This window comes from Buteo buteo, chromosome 5 (assembly GCF_964188355.1).
Source record: "Buteo buteo chromosome 5, bButBut1.hap1.1, whole genome shotgun sequence".
Taxonomy (NCBI): domain Eukaryota; kingdom Metazoa; phylum Chordata; class Aves; order Accipitriformes; family Accipitridae; genus Buteo; species Buteo buteo.
Window position 1 is genome coordinate 34,364,064 of NC_134175.1, and position 20,965 is coordinate 34,385,028.

Sequence of the window (20,965 nt, forward strand, 5' to 3'; positions counted from 1 at the left end):
ACTGTTATCACCCTACATTTCCATGCATAAATGATAAAATATTATTAAGGTGAAATTCTGTAGTCCTTAATCAAGCACAGCTTTCACTGAAGCCACTGGGAGATTTGCTCAATTAAATATTGCAAAACACATCTCTTAGTTTGTTGAAAGTAAGATATCATCATTAAGATATTCTACCTAATGTTATTATTGGTCAGCTTATTAAATGAGACCGTATTAATGTTTTGTACAGGTATAACCAACACTGTAGGGTGCTGATCTTTTATCATCAGTTTATAAACCACTTTTATGAAATGCTCAATTACTGGAATTAATGATTAAGACACAAATATATTTACTGTCGCTGGCAGTAACATGATTCTAGCAATGAAACATCCTGAGTCTGTTACTACAAACATAAGAGAGATACTGAGTTTATTTTTAAAATAAATTTTACTTTAAGTTTGCAAATCTAGGAGCAGTATGTACAAAACTATTTTAAAGGCATGTGTCAAGACATTGCAATGGTAGTGGTTTCTTCCTTTAACAAAGGATGCCTTACTATTTCATGTAAAGAAGAAAACAATTGCAGAACATTTGAACAAAACTTATTTGCTCACAGCTTTTCAAGGAACATAACAAGATCCTGAGCCTGCAAGTACTGAGTACTTTAGAAATTCAGGATGCTCAGAAATCACAGGATTACATCCTAATCCTTGTGGTTAAATATGATACCCAGCTGTGTGATGCAGCTAGAGGTTTCATGTCTTTGACACTAAATTTGGTCATATTGGAATTGAAGAAGTAGGACCCTAATACCAAGACTCATCCTGCATTTTCTATTCCTCCACTGATTTCAGTGAGTATCCTGGGTGCATGAAAAAGGAGTATTGTGCCTGTAGCTTGTTATCTGATGTACACAAGAACTGAAAATACCACATATATTTCTAGTGTCCACCATTCATCACCAGCTCAAAAATCACATGGATGCTATGATTTCTAAAGCGCTGATTCGTCACACTTTGTGTCCGATATTAAGATGCTGTTGCTGGATATTTTTCTGTCCCCAAAAGGAAAAATTTCACAAAAAGAAACAGTGGGAAATCAATTCATAAGAGTGGTCAAAATGTGATACCCTGAAGTTTGCAAGTCTTTGTAGAAATACCTAGGGATATTTCGTCTCATAAGAGGTACAGGTCAGACCCTGCACACCATGACCGTTGCCATTGATTTCAGTGTATAGAGTCAGTGGCTCCAATTCTACAAAATACTCGAGTCCTTGTAAAAAGCTACTAAAGCATAGCAAAACCATTAAGCGTGGCCTTAGCTTTAAATTTACGCTTAAGTTAAATTGAAGGCAAGAGGATCTAAGTCTGCATTTGCCTACTACCAAGAACTTCTTGTGCCCAAAACAAAGCACTGTATTGTGCTGGAAGAGGCGGCACCGGCTCCTCTTGAAGTTCTGAGGTTGGTGTGGTTCATTCCAGAGATACAGTTGTCAACCTTAAGTATTTTAATGAACAGTAAATGTTATTGTTAAAGCAAATCTAAAACTAAAACTAATATGCCTATCATACTTAAATATGACATGGCATATATTATGTGTGTAGTAAGACTGAATTTCTTAGAGGAGCAGAAAGGATGGGGAAAAAAATCAGTCATGTGAGTTGTCAAATATAACCTTTTGGCATTCTAATAAACTGTTGCTTAGATAGAAATATCAAGCTATTACTAATGGCTATTAATGTGTACATGCTTCATGTGATTTTATAGTATCTTATTTTAATATCTGTAATTTTAATGAATTGCAATTTAGGAAAGAAACAATTTTCATTTACTTTATATAACATAATTATGGACCAAATTAACCCCACACTAGTCTTAATTACATTTAGTTTCATTTGGCTGATCAAGCAATTAATGTGCCACTGTATTTTGGAAGTAAAAACCAAGTTGTTATGGTCTGTCTTCAAAAAACATGTACTCATCTCAAGTGTAGCCACTGTGTAAAACTGTCCTTTGGAATATTTTTTTTTTTGGTTTACTGTACGTCTGTATGTTGCAGCACAAGAATGTGAGTATAATGAGGCCCTTCTGCACCTGGGGTCCTGTTATACTATGCTGCTTAATAATCTTCCCTTCATGCCACCCTTTATCTGCTGTTCTCAGATTGTACTTGCGCTTTTCTCTTTTAATTGGGAACTAATTTTAATTTTGCCATTAGAGATGATAAAAAAGCCCACATATAAACTTGTATTTCCTCAAGCCTCTGTACTGTCACTCAGCCTTTTTTTGAAGTCAGGGCTGGAACTAGCTCTCTTTGCAGAGGGAGAATATTTTTAAAAGCCAAGACAAGAAAACCCATAAAATATTGAGCTGCATACTGATGTTCATATTCAGGTTTTCCTCAGCACTCCAGTGAAATCAATGCCTGCAGAATGACAGCATGAAAACAGTGTAACAGCTTTAGGATCTGGCCCATTAGCATTTAGTACTATCTATCAGTGTGTCTAATCCTTTTCAACTAATTGAGAGAGAAAACGGCCCTTTGCAATATAGGTATGTTGTGAATCTAATTGGGGTAGTACAAGGTTATTTAAGCGCAGTTCATAAACAGGGGCATTCTCACAATAACATAGGCATTGTATTATCTATTTAGGAGGATTTGGGGATGCTTTCAGAAATCATGGGATTCGTGTCATAGCAATCTCTTTATGTTATTTTCAAAATTTGAAAAAGCAGTGACTTCTCTCATGACCTTCACATTTCTCAATGGAAAACAGCAGTGCATTTAATAAAACAGCATTTTATTAATGCTGCTATTTTTAGAGATAATTTGTGTAGTCTGGTTTCTTAGATGCACTTTCCAGCAACTTTCTTCCATTTAGAGGGTGGATGAAGCACCAGTCTACAAGGGACTGTACCATTTGCCTTGAGAGTGCATGGTGTTACAAGTGGGTCTAAGGCTTTGCTGGACCTCAGGAAAATCTGGGTCTTAATGTACTCTTCAGCTACTTCAGTCAAACTTTAGCACTTTTTTTAACTGAAGGAATTCAAAGACATTTGTAAATCTTTTTTTAGTGTCCTTAACTACAATTCCAAGAAAGCAATGGTTTTACACTTTCTTTCGCTCCAGATAATGCTCAAAGCTAAATTTCTCTCCCTGAAGGACATTAGTCAAACTGACTTGGTAGGGTTCTTTACATGACTAAAATGAGTTGGATTTGACCTTTCATTTTCAACTGGTCTAGATGACAATCAAGTATATCATATTATATTCATGTCAAAAGCTAAAAGATTTCCCCCCCCGCTCTTAGTAGAAGGAAAGACAGCTTCCCCCCCCCCGCCCCCCCAGTGTGTCCACTGTAAATTCGCCACTTTTCAGTTGTAAAGGGTCGAGGAAAATTTGGGCAGAAGGAGTGTGAAGGCATCTGTAGCCATAGATTTAATAAAGATTTTCCTGCATTTCCACTACTGGAACCACTGTTTCCACTCAGCAGTGTGACCAACGCTGTTCGTGGGTGGGATGATGTGGGTCACCTCCAGTCCAGGCTGGGGAACAGGCTGCACGTGTCACGGCTGGCAGCAGTTTATCCTTCTCATGCAAATAGTCTAACCAGGGTCATCTCATTTGTGGCTAGCTGATGAAGTTCAAAGGCTGCTGCGGACAATGCTTAGCAAATAATAAAAGTAAATCTGGCGTAAAGTCATTCATGACTTCTCAACTGTAGGAGAAACCAATCTCTCCAAGATAGATATAAACTCTGTATCAATTGGATGACACAGAAGTTTTTTGAGAATCAGGGGTCACAGTGAAGTATATCTTCCTGCACACTGATTTGGGTGAGATCATGTGGAGTGTGCGAGTGAGGTTGGAGAAGTCTGGCCCTAAAGGAATAGCCTGATCAATTGGGATAAACTCAATAGGAATTTTGCCGTTCATTTCGCTGGTACGGGAATTTTACTCTCACATGAAGCTTCACACAGTTAGAAACAGATGTTAAAAATGGAATTGATTATATCTGGTTTTCCCCTAAGTTGTCTCTAGTAATCTTTCTAAACCAAAAGAAGGCAGTATTTTCTAATTGCTGTTATGTACTACATTTAAGGGAAATTTGTATGAAAAAGCACAGATACATTCTGAGGCCTAAGCATACTCATTATCAGAGCAAAATGCAGTATAATGAATTGCAATTGGTTCCTATCTTTTTTCTCTGTGTAAAAAAAATATACTGACTACTGAGACAATAGCTTTTCTTTTCATTTCTAATGTGAACAGCTAAACCACTGTCCCATATCACTTACTGAAAAAGCGCTATATTGACTCCTGAGTTGGAAATGTACAGGATTTTTAGTTGCATTTGCCAGCTGGTTAGAAATCTTTGGAACACTTGCAGTGATTTTATTTTCAAAGCACTACTCTGTAGTTTTTAACTTATTAACTGCAGTGAAGCACAGGTCTTGCTTTTCCTGCAAAACGTGTTGGACATACAGGTCATTTTCGAAGGAGGAAAGCGCAGAGTGGCGGGCAAACCGCCACAAGTGCAGTCCAGCCGTGAGTGTGAAAATAGGGTTATGACTCCATGTGGCAACCTGAATATGCCTCCTCATTTGTTCCACAGCATGCGGAACATACGTCAGTAACTGCTCAAACTTTTCATAAATTGACCCAGGTTTCTTCGTAGCAATTGGCAAAGCCGCCGTCCCCTTCCTGCACTGCCACCAGATATACCGGGGAGCGGTGACACTGGGATTGCCCCACTGTTCTCATGCAGAAAAAACTTTTCTCTTTGCTACCCAGAGCTACCAGGTAAATGACACTTCGGGGTTGGACTGACTCCTCTGTATCCTACCAAAAAAGAGGTAATACAGGAGAATAACTAACAGAGAAAAATAAAGCCATTCTGAAAACTGCTGTTAACACGCTCAAAAAAGATAGCACAATCAGATTATGTTTTAGAAGAACTGACTTCTAATACTCTTCTAGGGAAGAAAGTATCTGTATATCTCTTAGTGAAAGCTGAGTAGCTTGTTGTCAACTTCCTTCTCTTATTTTTAAGATGTTATTCTAACACAGCCTGCTGCTGTCTATTTCAGAGGAAATTAAAGAACATCCCAAAGAGTACTAAACTATAACTGGCAAAATAATGATGACACACCTTTTATCATACATTATTCTTGATTTTTTTAAATTCTAATTTTAGTTTACACATTATACATCATACATTTGTTCATTAGTTTGCAGAATTCAGTTACTCAGTTTGAGTCCTCCAGTCAGTTGTTGGTGAAAATTAGCTAACGTTCTACTCTATTTCACACTCAAAGCACTTCCATTATGGTTGGATAATGGTTGTACCATCAATAAAGAGTATGAATCCAGTTATGTGGAGACCTCGGCTTAACCTTTCCATATGCTATTGATATTTATAGAGCTTCTGACATAATCAATTAGCCTGAAAACTGGCACTCATGGAAGGTAAACCCATATAAAGGAACCATTGCATCTGCATTTTCATTAACCTTTCAGATAAGTATGTAGAAAATAAAGACAAATATATACCATATGTAATGTACGCTAATCCCCCAAATTTTCTAATGATATTGCAGATCAGGAATAAGCTTTTTCAGTGGTATCTTGATTGCTAGGTTCTGTAGCTGCTTTCATGAGTGTTTTAATCTTCAGCCAGACATCTAGAAACACCACAAAAGTGAAATGATTAGCTGACTCTCATATGATACCCTTCCCAAACTAGTACTGAATTTAAAGTCAGATGAAAAGCCTGGGTTTGTATGGTAGCAACTCTTACTTGCAGTCAGTTGTTAATAGCTGAAGTAACATAGACATGATCTGGAAAAGAAATAATAAAACCCACTACATACAATTCTGCATGACTACCCAGTCATGTAAGAAATCAATCTGTAACAGAGAGAAACTGAGGTTTGCTAGCACTTCACTTTTTTTTTTTTTTTTTTTTTTTTTAAGCAAACACATACAAATTCCTTGTCTTCCTTGTCCACACAGAAAAGGATCATCCTCCATACAAGTTTCAGGTGAATATGTAAGCAACCTGGTTTTGTCTGGAGATACCTGGCCCCGGAGCAGGAGCTGAACAGCTGAGGTGGAATCCTGGCTTTATTGTGGTTCACGGGAATTTGTACTCCCTTTCCACTGACATGATGCAGAAGTATACTTTTTCTTTGTTGGAGGATTTACTCTGTTAAACACCTGATTTTTGTTACTCCCTTGAGTGATGGTTCAGAGCATGATTCGTGATACCTTAGCCTTTTTTCTAGAATAAAGATTTAGTCATAATGGAAATATTTTCATCCTGAGAGAACAAGCTATATCTAATTATTAATTAAAATATTACTACAGTAGATTAGTTGCCCTGGCCTATATGTTCCACTCTATTAATGCAAGTCAGAAGGAAGAGATTTCTGAAGAAATGAGTAGAAGAGTTGCAAAGGAAACCAAGTCCTGGGTATTATCTCCATCAAATCCACGGGACTGGTTCTGAGCACCTCAGGAATGACAGCCATGGCTGGCTGGGCTAGCCTTGAAAGGAGTCAAAAGGATGGCTGCCCCAAATAACACAAATTCTCCCCTACTGTGAGAAGAAGAGTGGGGGGAGGTACAACAGAAGGGAAATACAGAGGGCTGTAGGCAGGCTCGAGGAAAGGACCATATGAGAAGGTATCTACCATATCTGCTGTCACCTTTTGGCTTTTACAGTTGGATCTAGTTATAGTAACCAGTGAGGTTACCACTCACTGGCGAGCACAGTACTAACCTATTTTTGGACCCGAGTCATGTGAATTACTTAGGGAGACTTAGGCAGCTGGGGTGAAATTCCCCTCGCTGCAGCTGCAAGCAAAATTCACATAGACTTCAAAGGGGCCAGATTTCCCTCAGTCATCAAAGGATGTTGGGTCCTTCGTAATAATACCTTTACATATGCATTAAGTACAGGCTAAAGAAAAATGGAATAGATTATATGTAAGGAAGAAAATGTCCTCAGAGCCTGGATATTTAGTACACAATGTTTGGTGTGAGTGGGCTGTTTGCAACAGCAATTGCTTTGGTTGCAGGACCACAGAGCAAGATATTCTGGCGAAAGGAGTGGAATTAGTTTGTTAATTAAAGAGATATATGGCTGTTACATTTGAATAGTAGGGCTAGCAAATGTAATAGATGGAAGGCTTTCTAACTCATAAGATGGTGTGGTGTAAACGAAAGACTTGTAACCTTAGTCTAGCAGTCTGATGGGGTTTTGTTTCAAATCCCATCCTACGCACTTAGTGCAGCTCTAGCCTTTTATTAAAATGGGAAAATATATTGTTTATAAAGGCTACTCTTGACAAATAGTAACCAAAGAAAGGTGCCAAAAATGTATTGTTTCCATAATCAGAGATACACTGTAAAACAGAATAAAGTGATAAATACAGAGTATAATTGTTTGTTGTTGCTATCTGTCTGTGCCCAGTGGCAAGGAAGTCCAAATGAATTACAAAGAAATTTTTAATAAAAGAACAAAAAAAATAATAATGGTGTCCATAACCTGAAAGAACTTTGAATAAAAAATATCCCCTGAATTCTCCGCACTTTCTCACCGTTCTTTGTTTTTTTCTTTCCCCTGCTCTTACTTAAAAGCCTCTGGGTGATTTGTCCTATTCCCTGCCCAATAACAGCCAAACCATTGTTTTAGGGAAGATATTTTTAATGTTGTATATTTTACTTTTTGTTGTTGTTTTTTTCTTTTCCTTGGACATTTCATCCACACACCGCAGAAAATGTGAACATAAGCAGCTGCAATATGAGATGAACTCTGAACACCAAATAGGTAGGCCCTAGAGGAGAGGAACTGAAATATGAGATGCTTATTCTTGGAGCCCTTTAAACCCTCCAATCTGTTTTAAATTATTTTGGTGCCTCTATTTAAAGGTTAAATTTTTGTTGTTGTTGTGAGCCATAGTTTAGTAATACAAAACCTGGGCAACATCAGCATAGAGTCAATTCACAGATTACACACCCAGGGTCTTTCCTGATCCTGCCTAAAGTGAAGCAGCATGTTTATACTTAGCAACACATTTTGACATGAATGAACTTTTCACGTCTCTGCTCATAAAATAAACACGTACATTCAGCAGGAAAAAAAATCATCTCACTCAACGATCCGGCTTACGTATGTTATTTACAGACCATATGTTGAAATCTAAATATGGTTATGGATATGCAGAAATTATACATATAAAACATTGACTTCAGAGCTGTGCATTAAACATCAAACCTTTTACATCCTTCATTAAATCCTTTCTTTGTGCTCAGTCTTTAGCACATTAGATTTCACTAAAAAAAACCCAAACCTATTTTCCCCTCCACCCCTTTCAAGTGAAATCTTGGCACCTAAAGCATTTTCTATGTCTTGTTTTTCCTTCTACAGTATTTTGTTTCAGGGCACTCATAATTTGAGCACTAGAGTTTAGATGTCAGCATGAACACAGTTTCGATGGCTGCTTTTTGCCATTGCCACTTTGAGTTCAGCTCTACTAAGTGCCAATGGGAAATTCCTAAAGGCCAAGGCATTTTCAATAAATTAGCATTGAGACACTGAGCCTTTGTATAGCATTTAGGTGAAACTTGATTCAAAATGCATATTTGGGGATTTCTGACAATGCTTTCTTTGTTTTTTATGCAAATAGAAAAAGCCTTGGAATCTCTTGAATTTATATGATCAAAGATGACCACCATGAATGTGTCTGGAAGCATTACCAAATGACAGAAATACCAGAGACAGTTATATTATGAAGATTAAAATAGACATTTTTTAAAACTGTGCCTTCTAAAGAACACTGTTTTTTTGACAATTCATTAACTTTATGTATTTTTAATCAAACTAATTTTGAAGCATTGCATTTGACATGATACACATCAAATGGTTACCGCTGGCTTGGGACTTGGAGTCTTCTAAAATATAACAATTAAAAGGTTTATGCTCCTCTCAGTGGGCAAACTAAACTCTGTTACAATTAATTAATAAGAGAATTACACACTCTTTTTAAGACACGAGTATGATTTCAAAGATATTAAGTAGCATGGCATACACTCCTTCCATTGCAGCAACTATGATCTGAACTTAGTGCATGCATTTTTTTATTCAAACGGTGATAGGAACACTTTGTGTTTTGTTCTGCTGAGCCGTTTTCTTTCAGTAACTGCAATCAGCTAAAGAAGAGAGGGTTTCCTGCAAAGGTATTTTAGTTGCATAGGTCTACTTCTCTACGTAAAGATCAAAACCACATTATAAAAATGCTAAATAACTGGGTTTTGTAGTTCAGATTAATATCAAGGTACCTTATGCCACAGGAAGAAAAAATGTTACCTACCTAAAAAGAAAAGTGGCTATTTTATCTGGCCCTGCAGATGGAAGATTTGTGGTTTTATTTTATGTTAACACAAGCAACAGAGTGAAATGAAAATACAGTCTGAAGAGAATTGACTTACAAGGTTCTTACATTTGTCTTGAAAATAATTTCTTTTGTACTATCATTTACTTTTTTTTTGCCTTAGTCATGTCCCACAGGTGAAGCATTTAGGACCCTCAAGCTTCACCTCCTACCAGTATTTACTCCCTGCCATGCTGGAGTGGACTTTGGACCCAGGCCAGGCTGTCTGCTATCACCACATTGCAGTGTATATGCTCATTTTGTCTGGTAACACCCCTTGGGCAGAATAATATAAATGTGGCCGAATCTCCCATAAAGTCTAGGAAGAGCTACCAAGAAGGAGTGAAGAAGACAGGTGAGAAAAGGAGAAGGAAAGTTATCCACAGCAAGCACAAGAAATATATTCTTGCAAATTAAGGAATGTGAGATTTGATACAGTTCACAAAAATCTCTATTTTGATCAGCTTGCTTTCAGGATGTTTTCCAAAATTTTACTCCTCATGATGCTTCTACTAAAATATATATATTCCTACTATTTTCAGGATGAAACTCTCTGTCACACCATTGGTGAGTCTTCACGAAAGCTACAATTATTTTCTGTATAATACCCCAAAGTTATTTTTTTCTACATATCATTACCAAAAGTCTGTTTATAGACTATTGAAATTAGGCAAATTGGAATTACAGTGAACAAGGATTGAGACAATGGGTTATTGATTACTGCTGGATCAATTCTCTAGCTGACATTAAGCTCTGTGAAGAATATTTCTGAGAAACTTGCCAAAAATGCATCACGGTTGAGTTAAGTCTGTGGGCTAATATAGCTCATTCCTTGGTTGATTCTGATTGGGAGAAGTTATCATCCAAGCAGAGTATACTGCAAGCTCTTCTGTCGCAGAAACCTTGCAAAAGTGAAGCTTTTCAATTACTTAAATTTAAGTTTCTTTTATTTATTTATTCACTTTCTGGGAGAAAAGGTTTCTCCATCCTAATCAAAGGACTCAATATATTGGGAAATTCTGAAGGTACAAATTGCCACTTACTTGCTACATTATTTGTGGTGTCAGCTTAGAGACTGTTGATGAAAACGGGATTTTTTCTCTTGACTTCTCTGGGCTGTGGAACAAGCTCCAAATCTACAGCAGTTAGAGAAAAGTTTCCTTCATTTCAGTTTTGCAGGTTTTTTATACACAGATACACAGTATCGTGTGTATTTTTTTTTTAATAGTTTACCATAATTATGTCTTTACTTGAAATACATATTTAAACCATTGCATGGTTGTCATGGAATTGTTAGTAATGTGTGATTATATTATGTTGTCTTTTGCCAGGACACTTGTAAATGAGACATTATCCTTGGAGATTTTCTTGGCTGAAAATGTGAGTAATTAAAAATGTAAACAAATATTATCCATTACATATGCCACAATAATAAATACTTCAGTATAATGCAAGTTAATGACTCCTTAGGGATGCAGCCTAATCCTGTTACGGAGTGTTTCATAGGTGTACAAACAAACAGTTAAGCATTTAATATTTTAACATGCATATTATATTTATATAATATCGTTCTCAGTTGCGAAAAAGCAGCATTCCTGTCAGAATAATTATAGAGCATGAAGTGTAGGAACGGCAAATGGATGGAAATCCACCAGGTGCTCAGGACTGCTCTTGCTCTGCTTTTCAAACAGGCATTGGGTAGGGGGACAGACCTGAAAAATGGGGCATTTCTTTTGCTTTCTTTCCAGAAGAGAAATTATTATACCTCTGGTAGGGGGACTTCTCTCCAGAGTCTGAAGGGCCCTGACCCGGGAGGGATGTGTGAGATGCAGGCAGCCCTGCCCAGGGTGCTGCCAGGAGCCGGGTGCTGGGGGCGCAGCACCCCTCCGCCAGCCGCCGCGGCGTGGGAGAAAGGCACAGCTCTGCTGGAAAGGGAGCTGGGAGCCAGCAGTCCTTCTCTCTTCTTTCTTTTAGGTCTTGCTCTCAGAATTAAAAAACAAACTAAATCAGAGGAAGGCACAGTCTGATCCCTCAAGCACTGGGGGGACATTTTCAAAGGCGTTAAGGGGTAATTAATTAGCCAAATCCTACTGAAATGAGATGACATTTCATGCCAAATTCCCCCTGGCCGTGTGGATCATTCCAGCTCATAACACCTCAGCTACAAATCTTCATTCTGCCAGTGACTTCGTTTGTCACCTTGATGAAATCACTAAAACCATTTGCTTCTGTTCCTCCATTTGTACAATAGGAGCTGCAGTTCTTACTTCCCCATCTGCTTCTGCCCTTTCCAAACTTGTCTCTTGCCTGTTCTTGACTTCATTTTCATGCCTTTCCTTATGCTTAGCATAATCTCTTTGCAAAATTTGCCAAATTACCTCTTTGAATTGATACTGAAAACTCCTAAACACTCAGACAATCTCAGAAACTTTTCAATTATAATTTGCTGTAAAGAACAGTGATCCTAGGAATCTGCATAAGGACACTGTTGAGTCATTCTTATACCAGGCACTCAAACCTTGCATAGAAGTGCTCTTTAATTACTTTTAAGTCATATTAGCAGGTAGGTCTTATTAGCTGCTCTAGGGATTTTGAAGGCTCTTCTGGATAACAAAACTTATAGCAAAAATCCAGGGATCAATTTTGGAGAAGAAATAAAGACTCTAGCTTATTTGATGTCTTTTTTTTTTTTTTTTTTTTTTTTTTTCCTTTTCTGGGATGGGCTTCCAATAAAGCCAAACCATGTGGGAATGGGCAAAAGAAGATAGCCTGTGCTCATTTCCTAGCTTTTTCAAGAGGCCAAGATAAGTTCTCTGGCTGCTGAAGACATTGTAGGTGTGGACACTTCATAGCTATCCTCTGCTTACATTGCTCTGAGAATACCACCTGACTTATAAAAAAGGTGATGGAATGGCAGGTAGGCAGCAGCTCCACCTGCACACTTTAGCAATGAAGAGTTTTAGTCAAATCAAACCCAATAACCCCAGAATGACATGGTCATGCCTAACCAGCATAGCTCTTCTACCTTATTTACAGAAAATCCTGTCTCTATTGTTTGGTACGTCTAGTAAATAGAACCTTTTCTCCCCCTAAGTTTTGTCTTTCCAAAATTGTGTTACCTATTGCCTTACATAAGCTGCTTTGTTTTATCTGTTGGAATATGCCTGGTTTTGCATGCCTAATGTAAGATGTTTGATCTTTCTTGTGGTTCACAGTAAATTCCCAATTTTTACCATAAAGGACTTACTAATCCTTAGGTTTGACATGTTTTCTTTCTGATTCTTTGATTTACACCTGTTGACAGAAGGGCTGACTCTCACTTACTTTCGTGCCTCCTCTCCTATCACAAAAAGGTAAAGGAAGGCTTGGTACAGCTGATAATGGATAACACCACCCTTGGTTTCTTTACAGCTGCATAAATATATAGAGATTCCACAAACTGTAACTAATAAAACCAAAGATCAGCTATTCCCTTATTCTAGTCAGTAGTTTACCAATAACACATACTTCAAAATGCTGTTCAGGAGCGAAGCTATTGGAGTACAGCCCACAGTGTGTTCTGCACGGTGTGGTAAACGAGATTCCCGAAGACAGTTAATGTGCTGCGGTCTGAAGTCAGCTAGTATCAGATGTTTGCTGCCTCATTTATTTTGATTAATTGCTTCGGTGGGGCCGGACCAAAGGGGAAGCCAAAAACCCACATCAGGGAAGGCAGAACTGTGCTATGCCATGTCTATGCTTAAGAAGCAAACACACTATGAAACTTTGCTGTCTTCACTCCCTTTGACTCTCTCACACTTTGCAAGGAAGATTCCTCATAATGTTAAGAGTGATGAAAAAAAACCTGACAGACCCCGGTCTTGTTTGCTTTGTGCAACCAGTGCCTTCTTCGGAAAAAGGCTTGGAACTGCTGGCACCAGTGATCTGGGATCACTGGGTTGTTTCGGCAACGTTTGATCGTCCCTAGTCTTTTTTTTTTTTTTTTCCCCAGACATTTTCTTCTGCTGTCAACTCTACTACAGAATTCCCGGAGCTGTTTTCAGGCTTCAGCCTCATGTCAATCACAACTTCTTTTCCTACCACCGATTCTTTCCTTTCATCCCTCGTCCCTTCCTGCTACCTCCTGTGAGTGACACTGCTGCACGGGGACCGTGGCGGAGGCAGGGAACGGCGGGAGGGATGTGTGTGCGCGTACCTATCATAGCTGAAATTACGGATCTTTCCAGTTCAGCTGTGGGTGATTATACCACCTGCTAAGCCCACGGGAATGGAGCCCTGGATGGTGATTTCAGCCATAAACTTTCTGTTTTGTGGTGTTTACCTTTGCTATCCCCTGTGACAGGTTTCTTTTCTGAGCAGTAGCCTATGGCACTTGGCTGGGGAGACGAGACTCCCGCGCGATGCAGTACACAAAGAGTGACAAATTAAAATGACAGGGCTGTCTTACGAGATTGGGATCTAGTGAAATGAAATATTTCTGGTCCAGATAACAGAGGCAGTGCTACATGGTAATACGTGGAAAAAGCCAGTGTAGTTTTCAAGTGTCTTTAACATAACTGAGTTTGTCACTGTCCCAGCCCTATCATGTCACATCTTCCCCAGGTGGGGCTGAAAGTGTGGCTGGGGGGGACTGCATTTGCAAAAATAGCTCCATCCCATGATTTGTAATGGAAACATTTTCCATTTTTATCTCTGCTAGCTGCGTTAATGGCAGGGGTAAAAAGAATCCAAAGAGCCATCCTGAGCTGAGAAAATCATATGGTGAAAACTTCATTACAATGAAATTCTGCATGTTATCTGACACCATTTTTTCCTCTTAATTTCGAACTGAATAAACAAGTTTAAAAATCATGTACACATACACACAATGCTGCCCTCTGATTTTCAGATTCCTGTTCTCCTGTTTAACTAATGAAAAGAGAAAGTGTCGATCTTCTGCTATCAACATTTCATAATCCTGAGTTTTAAATTCATTGTTCTGTATTTTAAATAAAGGCTTGAAAATTACTTTGAAGAGCCCTTTTCTCCCAATGGGTCTCCAGTGGATACACACAAATATTTTGTATTCTTAAACACAACGTTGATGTACACAAATGGATAATTGCCTCTACAACTTAGGTATCTATATCTCTGCCTTTCAAGTGACATTTTGCATGCTCATTTGTGTGTAAGATTACAATGAGGCTTCAAGTGTCCAGACTGCATCAAAGTCATTCCTGAAATGCTTATGCCTCTGTTTAATTAAGTTGAAGTGAAATTCATGTTATTCAGGCACTGTTAAATCAGGCTGAAGTTAGTGAATCTGAATGACATGCTGTAGCATGATTTTAAACTGACTAAAATGTGTGGCATTTTAAGGTGCTTGCTTGCTTTCTGTTTGAGAAGCAAAACCCAGGAGTTTTGCAGAGCTACCCATGGCAAATTAAAAGCTGTTTTTCATATTACTCAAAGGCAGGAAACTCTGTGTTGACAGAAGAAATAGAAACTCCTCTCAGAGATAAAAACGATTCGTGCCTTGCACTAAATTGGTAAATAAAATTCAAAATTGCTGAAGCACTGTAGTAACTGAAAGATGTTTCCTGAGTGAAGTACTATCCAACCGGAAGTGCAATGGTAGCTAAGGAAGATACAAATCATAGCCCCTCTGCCTTCTCATTTAATTTCAACTTTAGAACAATTTCAGTCCATCACTGTACATGTTAAAAGGGATCCCATTATTAAAAATTCAAAATATTCTCCATGCTCTTTTATTCTGAGAACTCCCAAATGCCCCAATGTACAGAAACACACATTTTTAATGAACCAAATGGACTTGTTTTTGTAACTGACAGGAGGTGCTGGGAATTGGAATTGGGGGCGGGGGGGGGTGTGTGGAAATCGGCTAATTAAACCTAAATCACCAACACCGAACATAATTTCCATGCCCGGTCACTCCCAGTTTCACCAGATTCCTTGTCCCTGTCTCATACTTTACTTCCTTCTCTGGTTTGGTTTTGTTACCTTTGAATTTTAATTAGATAGCTTCCTCCACGCTGCCCGGGTGCCACTCAGTAATGCATGTCATGGTGTGTGAACACAGCGTTGACAGGCTCATTGCTGTCAGCTCCTGTGTGCCCTCAGCCCAACTCCCCACGCTGGGAAGCGCCTTCCCGGGGAGGATCCAGCTCCGCTCCGGTAGCCCTGGGCTGCGGCAGGCTGCACGGACCGCGCAGGCGGGATCTGGTCACGGACACAAATTGTGCACGATGTGACGGGACCCTCCGGGACTTTTAACAGCTAAAATAGAAGTCTCTCATCGTGTGCAACTGCAACTCTGCAAAGCAACGGCCAGATTTTCACAGGGCTAGGAAAGGCTGCCTCCCTGCCAAATTTCAAGTTGCTTTTCTAAAATCCAAGGCCGATGGATCTGCTAGGAAAGGAATTTGCCAGATTTCACCAGCATTTTTGTTCTTTTTTTTTTTTTTTTTTAACTAACCATATTCTTGGAACATCTGAATCTTCGGAGATGTTGTCATAGCAAAATGCACCTCAGATGGTTCAAATTTGGCAAGCACTTGGGAAACAGAGTTTTAGAAAGGGACTTGCTGGGAAACCTTAATAAGAAACAGAGCTAACAACCCAGTCGATGTTTACGCTAAAAGAACAAACAAATAAACAATTGTGCCTTTTAGTAGCCTTGACAGTAAATCTAATCAGCATAACAGATTGCAATAGATCTCTTTCCCATAAAAGTGAGAGCTTTGAGCAAGAGTTAAGAAAGGTAGATCTTGATTTTTTTACTAGCTGAAGAAGAAAAGTAGTACATACTGCAATATTCCAAATTGAAATGGAGACTAAAAAACTGTTTTGCAGAATGCACAACTGTGTTAGGTAATTTTTGTTCTTCGGAGATAACCACTTTCAAAGGGGACTCCTGTTATTCACTATGCAATGATCCACCCTGGCGCCTAATGCCAAAAGCCCTGCATGTTAGATCTGCAGAACCTTCCTTCCTGCACAGGGTTTTCCCAGATTAGGACACGACTTCCTCTGTAATGTTCAGGCGGTTGCTGCAAGTACACTTTAGGTACCCTTGCCAGAGCAACCCTATGCTGGGAGGCAGAAGACAGGAGCGACACAAGGAGGCCCTAGGGGAGAACCCTTTATGTAGATCCACTGATCAGCATAAATAAGAAAAGGGGCATTGCTGCAGCTGTAGCCACTGACCTGCAGTAAGAGTCATTTTTCAGTGGGATGGAGATTTCAGGGGTTGTTCCTCCACTCTCCAGCTTAACCTGGGGTGGAGGGTACTGAATATTACTTCCACATTCCCCTCCAGCATCACCCGCATTAAACCAAGTCAATCTGGCCTTGCAAGTTGGTTATAAGCTATCTGGAGCATGAGGCACTTTTTCCTTTTTTTGTAAGAGGGGGGAGAAATATACAGCAATATATATCCTGTTTGCAAAAAAACAATGAAACTGAGAAGCCACTACTTAAGTTAATTCAATACTGGCCACAATATAGCTCAATCCAGTTGAAATTGAATAAACATTTTCACAGAAATTCAATTAATTGGTGTGAGCTTAGCTGTGCAGTCTATGTTGTGAAATTATGAACAATAACTTGTTCTACCAGCACTGTTAAATTATTGTCTTAAGTCAGAGGATAAAGAATAGAGAAAGCTGAAAATCCATTATACTCTGTAACAGTCTTACTAAAACTAATTAGCTGCTATCTAAATTTTCACACCTCTATTTCATGATCATCTTTTCTTCTTGTAAAAACAAACACATGCATTCTGAGGTGAGGTAAATAAAAACAGTATTCAAAACATGAACGTTTTGCGTCCACTTCTGAGTTCTGCTCTGGCTCCCTGGTACATGGCGGAGGCTCTGGCAGGGCCGGGGGTCTCAGGAAGGGGATCCTCCCTGGAGGGAGGCAAGAGGGGGAGCCCCCAAAACAGCCCGTTATGTTGGAGCTCCAAATACTCACTCAGAGCTTTATATGTTCACAAAGACTATGAATATTTTAAAAAGTCTGACCACAGTGGTTTGTATCTTGAAAATGTATGGATTGTTGCTAAGTATAGATAGGTCTTGAAAGCTTGAATGGTGTCATGCTGTGCAGAATAGCAGTTAGTGCTTGTAACTATTTTTGCAATGGGTCATATAATGCACTCTAGTAATTTGGGAAGAGTAGTACTTGCTGGGAAGTGAAATTGTATATTCCTCTTTCAAATTGGTTCAACCTATCCCCAACTTATGCAGACTCACAGGGTCAGTTTTGGGAATGTATAGAGACACTTATTGTGGAAAAAGTATTATCACAGTACTGATGTTTTTGTACGAAATTTTGATCTCTTTGTGGAGCATGCTCTTGCATATTATGACAACATCCACTGGGCAGATTTGTGATGCTATGACTTCATTTACCTGTCAGGAAATCCTTTCCTGTTGTGAAGAGACCAAGAAGAATTGCCTACCTTGGTTTTGTGGGCTGATATGGCCAAGTTTCATTCAGACTTTCTCTAGTACTGTTATTTATAGGTTCACATAAGCACAAGTTTTAACATGCATTGGTTAATCTGCTAGAACTTAAAAGCAACTCATTCAGCTGGTTGAGCTTGATTAGATGGGGAGACAGAGATTGCCCTATAGCTAAACTCTTTATTAATTTGCATTATGAAATTTCTAATCTGAAACTCATAAGCATTTAGAAAAGCAATGCTTCATGGAGAGAGGATAATACAGACTGTGAACTTAGTAGAAGGGAGGCCTTTTGGGTATTTACTTTGGACACATTATTCCCAGAAGATCCGAATGAAGAGCTCTATCTAAACTATTTTTATGTAAGAATCCTTTGAACAAGAAAGTTCATCCTATTGGCCTCCTTCAGCTCATTATAAATGAAGAAGTCTTAAAGCGCTTTCAAAAACCTGTACATTTTCTTGGAAGCAATCAGTGAGTGCAGACAACAGTAGAACAGAGGACAGTAACATTTACCTTTCAGCAAGACTAAGAGTTACCTTGCTTATTTATCAGCTGGAATAGCACTCTGGCTGCCCATGAGACTGAAATGGAGTCGCTATATTGGTAATTACTAGACCAGGGCATCCTCCACCTCGTCCAGCAAAGGTTCAGCCTTTATTTCCTCACTTTGCAGACCATGAAACTCAATGGAAAATGTAATCATCAGTCCCCGAGCAAAACACGATCCTTTTGCATCCCCAAGCTGCCTTTACACAATGTTAGGAACTCCAGTTTGTTCTATGTTACTTCTTTTGTCTTGTAACTCCTAAATTTTGTATTATACAGTGGCCGAGGTACAGCACTAGGCTAGATGGTTGTCCAGGTTCAGCCTTGCCTATAACGCAGTAATGTAGACATTCATACTGAAATATGTTCATATGTGGTCTTAGACACTCTCATCCCAATAAGGCTCTGCAACCTAAAGCTTCCACGTAGTAGGAGGGTTCCTCAATCACTGCATTTGTGAGCTTTGGATGGTAGATACCATCTCCCCCTTTAGCAGTGCCAGTGCCATGTCCTGAGCCCTGTGTCAGAAGAGCTATCGCTTCTCGAGGGGTGTCCTCCTCCAGAGAGGAGCACAGCCTGAGCACAACGTTCCCCACCACCCCCCAGACAGCCAGCAAGGGAAGGACAGGCCCGACACGGGCACTCAGAGTCACTCCTCAGAGGGTGCCATGACAGGGGAGGAATTTCTCTCTGCCGGAGTACTCCTGTAACGTTTTGTTATAGCCTTCCAACAGTCAAGCCAGTGGCCTGTTGCCAGGCCGAGAGCCTGCCTTGGCTATCAGATCCCATTTACATCAATGAACAATGTTCTAAGTAAAAGAAAATGTTTGCAGTCAAAACTATTCTCAGTAAAATGAAAATAGTCAATGCATTGTCTGGGAAGAGCGGTGTTGCCCTAGCAAATAATTGTCACTTTGGAAGCAAGGATATTAACAAAAAATATATGTGTAGGCAAAGTCCAGACACTTGTTTTGACAGTACATGATTTTGCTCCCTTGTCAAACTTTCTATTTTCACTTCCCTTATTATACATGGGATTACACACTCATTTTCAAGGAGTACATGACGATGCAGAAGATTACCAGTACATTACAGCACGTATTTGCCTTTAGATTGGCTTAATGTATTTTTAGGCTTATCCAGCTGGCTTGGAGAATACATATGAACAAAATTCAAGCGCTGCTTATGCTTTAATTATAAAGGTTTACGCTGGGCCTACACTCTGCACCTTCTCTTTCCACAGGGGTACATTTCTGCAGGGTGATTTAGATACTTTACGTGCCTCGCTGGATCTCCTTGTTGTAAACGTGCAACTTTATTTAAAATATTAATTCCTGAATTAGACGGAAATAAAATTTTAAGTAAGAGGTTTTCATCAGTAATTATCTACCAATAAAAAATAGTTTTATATGCTTAATAATGAATATAATTGGAGATTTTTATACACACTAATGTGTAAGTATTTGCAATTATTGGTTTATGTTATTTTTCTATCAATCTTTGTATCTCTATGGAATAAAAATCCAGAACATTTTTAACCTAAGCATATACATTTGTAAACCAGATAAATGTTGTGATTATCTCTTCCTGTATATAATTCCTCATGAGGGATTCAGTTAATTGAACATACCTTTCAAAACATAATCTATGGCTTAATTAAGCTTAGCAAATATAAAATTTGAAACCACATACCCTCTATTGGCAGCAAAGTTAGAGATTTTTTTTATTCCTTTTTATCCAGTGCTACTAATGACTGCTTTGCACAGGCACATAATACATGCAGGTAGCATGACTATATCCAAAACAGAAGTTAAGTTTTTGATTTCACTGTCGGAGATCAAAAGTCAATTTTTTTTTTATACATACATCAACTCTTTCAATAACAAAATAAGAACTTACTGACGTTGAGTAAATTTCATAGCTTGTAGAAAAGACACATATCATTGTAATGTGTGAAATTTTAATCAGAAATGTTGTGAAGGATAAAGGTAAACTGACTGCTATAATTAATGTGTTCTGCCACAGAGATTTAGCTGGCACATTTGAGAAGTGTGGTTTATGTTAACTATTCCACTGCTTGAATTCTGTCCTCGCTAAACGGTGGTACTGTTTGACGGCTTGACGTTACACTGCTTTCCTGTCTTCAGTAAGCTTTTTCTTAATTTAGGAGATGGTCCTGTAGAAACTAGAAACTTGCAGTAGTGCAGCGGTAGATGGACACGCTGACATAGATAAGGCTGTACTTGGTAGTGTGTAGTAAACCTGACAGCAAAAGTTTTCAGGCTTGAACCATTTGAATATTACCTTTCCTCTCCCTCTCTCTTTTAGCACTTCAAATATTCTATTTATTTTATAATTCAATTTATGATAACTTGTGCCCACAGCCATAGCCTCCTGAATCAAAAAAGGTCATGTTGCCTGTGGAACGCAGAATACTAAAATCTATTATCACAACAATAACAAGGATGGAGTTATAAGAAGGTTATTGTTCTCAAAACAAAATGCCTATCTGTTACATCTAATGC